The sequence below is a fragment of the Marmota monax genome, unplaced genomic scaffold, assembly GCF_021218885.2.
Source record: "Marmota monax isolate L192 unplaced genomic scaffold, Marmota_monax_Labrador192_F-V1.1 WCK01_AAM20220418_F8-fsc00003, whole genome shotgun sequence".
Lineage (NCBI taxonomy): Eukaryota > Metazoa > Chordata > Mammalia > Rodentia > Sciuridae > Marmota > Marmota monax.
In genome coordinates this window covers 30,442,409-30,450,329 of record NW_026694084.1, presented here as the reverse complement: position 1 = coordinate 30,450,329, position 7,921 = coordinate 30,442,409, and positions in this window count along the sequence as shown.

Genomic DNA, 7,921 nt, shown 5'->3' with positions numbered 1-7,921 from the left:
ATCAGGCAAAGGGACCCCCATGAGTTAGGTAGCCACATTTCTCATTTTCTAAAGACACTTCCAGGGCCTCACATGGGTCTTGAACTAGCAACATTATTGGGCAAGGTATACCAAGTCTGAACCAGAACAGCCTTCAAGTTCTGTTTCTCCCTTTGGGGTTGGCTCTCAACTTATTTTTTTTCCTTCCCTTACTATGTGGTTGACCAGATGTCCAACAGAGTTTGGGCCTTGTACCTACTGAACTGTCTAGGAGCTCCATGCTGGACCTAGTACCTGACAAGTGGACTGACAAGGATTTCCTCCTATTTCTTTTGCAAAAGGCATGCAAGATTTGGCCATCAAAATAGTTCTGAAATATTGATTAGAGTTGACTCAAATTGCTCATATGGACAGAAGCTGTGTCTACACGAGCAATATACATATATATCTCCCTGGGACTCCTACAGCCTTAGGGGCAGCTCTGGTAATCAAATGCTATTCATGGTATTGGCTACCCTTTTTCTACTCCCATTGAGGAAGAGGACTCAAAAAGTTCAGGCGGAACATAACCAGGAAATTCTACGTGACCCGAGAGAATACAAAAGCAAATAATGTCAATCCCTTTAATTATTTCCAACCAGGAAACAGCTGTAAATTTCTAGGGCTACAGAGAAACTCCCATCCCAGACTCCTATAGCCCATTTGGATAATTGCTTCAGAAACTCAGCCAGTCCCAGAAGATATTTGATGCCTATATAAGATTTTTCTAAAGGTTTCTACTAGCCAAAGAGATGTGGACAGATTTCACATTCTTCCTACCAGAAAAGAAAAGTATTTTAAATAATAATTCCAGAATACTGGCCAACATGAAGCGAAAGAAGCCCTGGCCCATATTTTCTGGTTGTAGTAAAAAATGCTACAACCATTTGATACAGCAATTTAGAAATTATTGTGGAGAGAATTTGAAATGCTGGTGCCCAGTTTTATATCTTCTGGGAATGTAGCCTAAGGAAATTATCATAAATGTAGAAAAAGCTGCCAGCTTTACTGTCCGGAGCAACTGGCCCCATTGCCTTTATTTTGATTTCTTGTCAGAACTTCTGGAGAACTAAGTGAAACATGAATCACACCTCAGGCTATCCCCAGTGACAGATATAATGGACCTAGTCATATTTTCATTAAAACTAACCTTTATTGATTCTTCAAATGCCAAGCAGTGCGTGAAATGTTCTATATAGGCTAATTCATTTACTATCCACCATAACACAAACAAAACTGATGCCTTCAAGCTCAAGAAAGAGAAACCCCAGCTCAACTGGCTTAAACCATGAGGAAAGTCATAATGATATGAGAAATCAAAAGGGAGGTGACTCCATATCGATAAACTCAGTGGTGGCATTAAGAAGGACCCAGGAGCCCAATGTCTTCTCTCATATGCAGAAGCTGATCAAAATCAGGGAGGATAAAGCAGGGGGAGGGGGATAGTCTATGAAAAAGAAGAGAGATCAGTGGAGCAGAGAAAAGGGATTGGTAGGGAGGGAGTACAAGAAAGGGAGGAATTGTGGAGTGGAGTCTACCAAACTGCCCTATGCACGTGTATGAAGATGCCACGATGAATTTCACTTTTATATCTTTATAAAGCACTAATTTAAAAAAAAAAAAAGCTATAAATAAATAGAACGAAGACCAGTAGAATAGAAGAGAGGAAACACCGGATGGGAGAAAAGGAGGGAAGGGGAAATTGCTAGGGACTGAATCGGAGCAATTATATTGCATGCTTGTATGATTACATCAAAATGAACCCCAATATTATGTATTACTATACTACACTAAAAAATATATGTCTGAAAAATTCTATTTACACATGATTTTTCAGGAATCCAACTACTGAATGACATTGGATTTCATCATACCATTTAAGAAATTACCCTATCAGCGCCTTGATTCATGTTAGGGTTTGAATTGGATTATTGTAGTTGTCATAGTAACAATAATAACATAAAATATATGGTGTCTCATCTGTGAGAGCTTCTTCTACAGGTTTTAAATCTATTGATTTACATAGACCCAATACTATGAGGGGTTTTTTTGATTATCCCTGTTTTACAGTTAAGAGAATGGAGATGCAGTGTGGTAAAGTTTGCACAGTAAGGAAAACCTTGTGTAAGAGGTTTCATGAGCCTTGGGCAGTGGGATGCTTATGGATTTTGGGTAACACATCATACTAGGTATTTATTTCACTCAATATATCACATAAATGCAACCCAATCTCTGGAAGTTTGTACTTACCATTGTGCTTTGATGAAATGTTTCTCAAGAAGAACGTATATATCTCTATCTTAATAAACAAAAAGATTTGGTGAGCGGGGAGGACTCAGGTGCTTCCCTGATCCTCTCGGCCATCCTCACACAGCCTGTTCCTTTGTGGTGATAAGATGGTCACCATATCACCATACCTCCAACCCTCAAGTCCAGAATTGTTTTCGTTTTTGTTTTGGTGTGGGAGGGATGTACCAGGGATTGATCCCAGGGATGTTCAACCACTGAGCCACATCCCCAGCCTAAGATATATAACCTCTAGGATTTGATGGAGAGGATGGGCCTTGCACTCATGGCTGATTTCTGCCTCAGGACCTTTACATTTGCTTTTTTCCGTTTGGAGCACTCTTGCCTTGGATAGTCACATTCGTCTCTCCCTGGCCTACTTTAGATTTTTGCTCTTATGTCACTTTATCAATAAGGTCTTCTCAGACCACCTTACTTAAAATTGCAACTCTCTTCCAACTGGCACTCCATCTGCTTTTCTGCTGAATATTCTATGACTCTTGTCACCATCTAATATGCAACATATTCATTTGTTTGTCATCTGTTTCTCCACATCAGAATTTGTGTTCCATTCAGAAAGGGTTTTATTCATGGCTACATCCTCAGCAATGAGAATAGCACCTGGCATGTGGCATGGGCTTAGGAATCACTCGTTGAATGAATGAATAGGAGACTTGGCCATGCAGCCGAGCCATCCGCCTGCTTGTAGCACACATGAGATGTAGAAATAAAAGTGCTGAAGGGATTCAGAGAAGGGAGAGAAATGTGCAAGATAGAGTAATTAGGAAAAGGCTCAGTGGGATGGGGGACATTATTCGGTATCTCAGAGAATGAGATGGACTCTCCTTTCTAATGTTCTCTAAGCCAGCCACATGGAGGATGAAAATGAGCTCTTCATTATTTTTCCTTTGAGGTTTTTTTAGCCGTGAGGGTGCTGTGTCCTCTAATATGAGCTTTAAATGAGATTGGACCATTTGAGTCACTGAAATAATGAGGGTTAGAACTGAGACCATTCTGTATGCTCCACTCTCAACACCTGTAATGCACAATTCCAGCTGTTAGCAAATCACAGCTCTGGCAGCCACTTACCCAATGCCTCTGAAATGCCTCCTCGAAGTCAGGGGTCTACTGAATCACAATTCCTGGGGTAGACGTACAAGAGCCTTCTGGAAATCTCCCAGAGGCATTCAAAACGGAGTCTCAGTGATCCATAGTATTAAGTTGACACTGTTTTCCAATAAAGACTTAAAGGCTTTAAATGATCTGGATAAAGCATGTTATTTAGCAGTTGATGTGGAGAGATATCAAACTTTTACCCTTTATGACCCAGTGGCAGTCTAGCTTGACAGATGTCCAGAAGTAACTCTCACCTCGTCACTCCCCGGCTCAGATGTTGCACATGGGGACATCAGCAACCACCTCACACACAGCCTCCGTTCATCTGCAACCTGGGGAGATCCACATGAAGCAGGAGAATTTCACAGAAACACGTGCCCTCAAGAAATCATGTCCGTCTTCTCAAATCACCAGCCTCGCTCGCCCTCTGCAAAGAGACCCGCTGTGATTGCTTGGTGGCTTTGGTGGACATGGTTTAAATATTAGAGAAAGCTGTTCCCAAACTCCCAGATGTTATTAGGCACCCTGGGAAGAGAAGCCAAGGAGAGAGGCCTGACTTTTAAAGAAGCAGAATAAGACAGACGCCGGGCATAGCAGGAAAGGGACAGGGCTCCGCTGCTTGAACATTGTCATGATGCTGACACATTAGGGCGCCATCCCACTAAGAGCTTTACTACTCTAAGATGTACTCATCTCTTGACCTAGAAATGAGTGCCACTAGCTATAAAATTACCTTTGTAGGATTCTTTAGAAATTTTTTAAAGTCTTCACACACACAAAGTGCCCAGAATACTGTGTGATATCCCAAGCACAATGGTGTGTAACCCGTAATCCAAGCTACTCTGGAGGCTGAGGGAGGAGGATTGCAAGTTGAAGGCCAGCCTGGGTAACTTAGTGAGAGCCTGTGTCAAAATAAAATAAAAAGGACTGGGAAGGTTATGAGGTTTTAGTTCTCAGTACCACCATAGAAGGATGGTTCGTTTCACTGTCCTCTCCAGTACTGTTCAATGTTATAAAGCCTGGCACAGCACGGGCCCTGGACAGAAATTCAAGTCTAAGCTCTCTGAGCCACCTATGAGACCACGCCCAGGGTTCCAACAGCCGGTCATTCAAAGCCAAGTGTAGCTAGGTGAGGTCAGAAAGGTTGCAGGTTGAGAGGGCTGGGCTCTGGTCCTGTTTAGCCACTCACTATTCCTACCTACGGAGGCATGTCCCTGTATCCATGTGTGACTTGGTTCCTGTAAACTAGAAAGAGCATGGCCCATTCTAACCTACGGTGCTGTGGTTAGCATCCAGATCAAATAAAGGAGTAAGTTTGAAAATGCTAAAAGGAACTAAATGTAACCTGATTACTATTATTATTGGTAAAGCAAGTCATTGAGACTAGATCATCTCCAAACTGACCGCAGGCTGCTCGGGGCCTTTAGCTTACTCCAGGATCTGGTCACTCTGTCTTCCCTCCTGGGCCCCCTGTCTTATCTACTTGGACTTCTATAACACAATATCTGAGATTGGTAATTTATAAATCAAAACTTGTGCCTCCAGATTCTGGACGCTGGGAACCCAAGATCAAGCCCGACAAATTCCGTATCTGCCGGGGCCCCTTCCTCATGGGGGTGGGGGGGGGGCTCTGTTTGTCCTCACATAGTGGAAGGCAAGAGAGGAGTGAGCATCTTCAGGCCTCTTTCATGAAGAGCCCCATTCATGAAGGTTCCACCCTCCAAACCTAATCACATCCCAAAGGCCCTACCTCTTAATGTCATGACCTTGGGGATTTGTTATGGTTTGGACGTAAGGGATCCCCCCAAAAGCCTCCGTTACCATAGGAGTTCTCAGAGGTGACGGGGTTGGAGTGTGAGGGCCGTAACCTCATCAGTCCATCCTACTTTGAATGACTGGCTGGTAACTGTGGGCAGGTGGGGTGTGCCTGGAGGAGGAGGGTCCCTGGGGTTGTGCCCTGGAACAGTTCGCCTTCCCCAGGGCCCTTCACCCTCTTTCTCTCTCTGCTTCCTGACCCTGCCACCAGCTCAGCAGCTTTCCTCCCCAGGCCCTTTCCCTGTGATTTTCGCCTCATCTTGGTCCCAGAGCATCGGCCATCTGGGGACTGAGACCCCTGGGACAGCGAGCCCCAAATAAACTTTTCCTCCTCTAAGTTGTTCCAGTTGGATATTTTAGTCACCTCAATGCAAAAGCAGACTAAAACAGTGTTCTATTTCAACATATGAATTTGGAGGGGGGACACAGACATTCAGACCACAGCACCCCCCTGCTTTTACTAGATAGTAAACCCAGGAATCATATTATTTCAAATGTGGGCACCCCATTTTCCTCCAGGACAACAGAGCCCTATGTCTAGAGACATCCAATTATAGTCTACATTTATATCACACGATAGCTAAACCAGAGTCCAAGTACCATTTATTAGATCTGCTTGAACTGCAAATAAATGACTGATTAAGCACAAACCCAAACTTTAAGCTGGGACAGACATTTCCAAGAGAAATTTCTAAATCAAACTAGAATTATTGTCTCTCGCTATAGGCCAATCAAAGTTTGAAATTGGATAGCTGTGGTAGATTAAAAATGTCTGCAACACTCTTCTACCTCAAAAAGAAACTCTGGCACACGCTGCAGTGTGGGTGAACCTTAAAACATTAATCTGGGTGAAATAACTCAGTTGCAAAAGGATGAACACTATTTGATTCCACGTAAGTAAGAGTCAAATTCACAAAGGCAGAAAATGGAGTGATAGCTGTCAGGGGTTGAGATGGGGGGAAGGAGGAATTATTGTTTAATGAGTAGAGAGTTCCACTGGGGGAAATTAGAAGAGTTCCTGAGATAGCTGGTGCAACAGCGTGATGTACTTAAATCCACCAAACTGTAATCTTAGAAATGGTTAAATTTACACTACATACATTTATCACAATTAAAAAAAAAAAGATGGTGGCAAACTCTTTGATACTCCTTCCATCAAAATGGCACTTCCTTGAAATTAAGCAGGGCTTGGTGGCTTTCTGAGTTCTTGCAGAAGCTGCAGATCTTCTTAAGAACTTCTTGGAACTCTCACTCTGCATTCTCCGTGGGAAGGGGGAGGATTTGTCCTGATGTGCTAATTTCACAGTGTTGGAGATACTTTGGTGTGGGTAGAGTCCAGGGATGCTACCAAACATCCTACATTCAACAGGATACCTCATTCCAAATAAAGAAAGGTCCAATCCAATAAGTCAAAAGTGCTAAGACTGAGAATCCCAGTTCTGTTAGGCAGCATCCATGTAAGAACACTTCTGCCCTGAGATCACCATGGTGTAAGTAAACTCAACCTGTCTATGTGCACAGATCATGTGGAGAGAGAGAATGCCTGGACATTTGCAATTGCACAGCCTCATCAACCCAAGACCAGGCCTGAGAGTAAAGACAAACATTCCAGTCCCAAAAGAACTGATATGGAGAAGATATGACAACCCAACCCTGTGTGGTCACCTCCAGTGGACCAATCCAACACCACCAGCAGTGGGTGCTGTTCCATCGGAGTTCCCTCCGTGCATTAGGGAGCTATCCTTGCTATTTCCTAGCCAAAAAATGGGTGAGCAAGTAGCACAGTTTTTATTTTATGTCACTTAATTTTGAAGCAAATTCTTTCCCAGCAATAGATAGCCAGAGCAACAGCCTTATGATCTCATAGAAGAGATTCGCCTTTAAACCTTGGACTTGGTTTCAGGAAGACTGGAACTAAGCAGATAGTGCAAGATTTATGCAAGATTAACTTCAGTGACCTTACCTGTAAAATGGGGATGTTACTCTAGCCTGCAAAGTACTGAGAAAATGAAAAAAGATCAGATATTTAAAAACACTTAGGATAATACCTGCCCTAATAGGGCTACTCAGTAGTAAGTTTAGATTGGATTTTATCTGGTTTGTCTCACAAATACAAAGCAAAGATAACCTTTTTCTCACACTAGTCCTCCTTCAATATTGAGTAAAATGGTATGAAGTGTTTTTGTCTCAGAAACCCTCATGTAGAGATCCCTTGTAAATCTTTGCCAAGGAGACCTGGGTTGGAGTCCCACTTCTAACCCTTGCTAACTGCCTCCCCTAACATGATTAATACCTGCTCTGATCTGAAGGTTTGTTTGCATCCTTTGGCATTAGTTGGTTGAAATCCTAACCACCCCCTAGCTGATGGCACTGGGAGTTGGCACTTTGGAGAGGTGATTAGATTATAATGGCAGAGCCTACCTGAATGGGATTAGTGTCCTGAAAAAGAGGCCCCGGAAATCTGCTTTGCTCCTTTACTGTGTGAGGACAGTGACAAGACACCATCTATGGACCAGAAATGGGCCTTCATCAGACATCAAGTCTGCAGGTACCTTCCTTGATCTTGGACTTCTCAGCCTTCAGACCTTTGAGAAATAAATTTCTGTTTCTTATAAACTACCCAGCCTACGGCATTTTGTTATAGTAGCACAACCAAGTAGGACATTATCTCTAAGTCCTCAGGCCC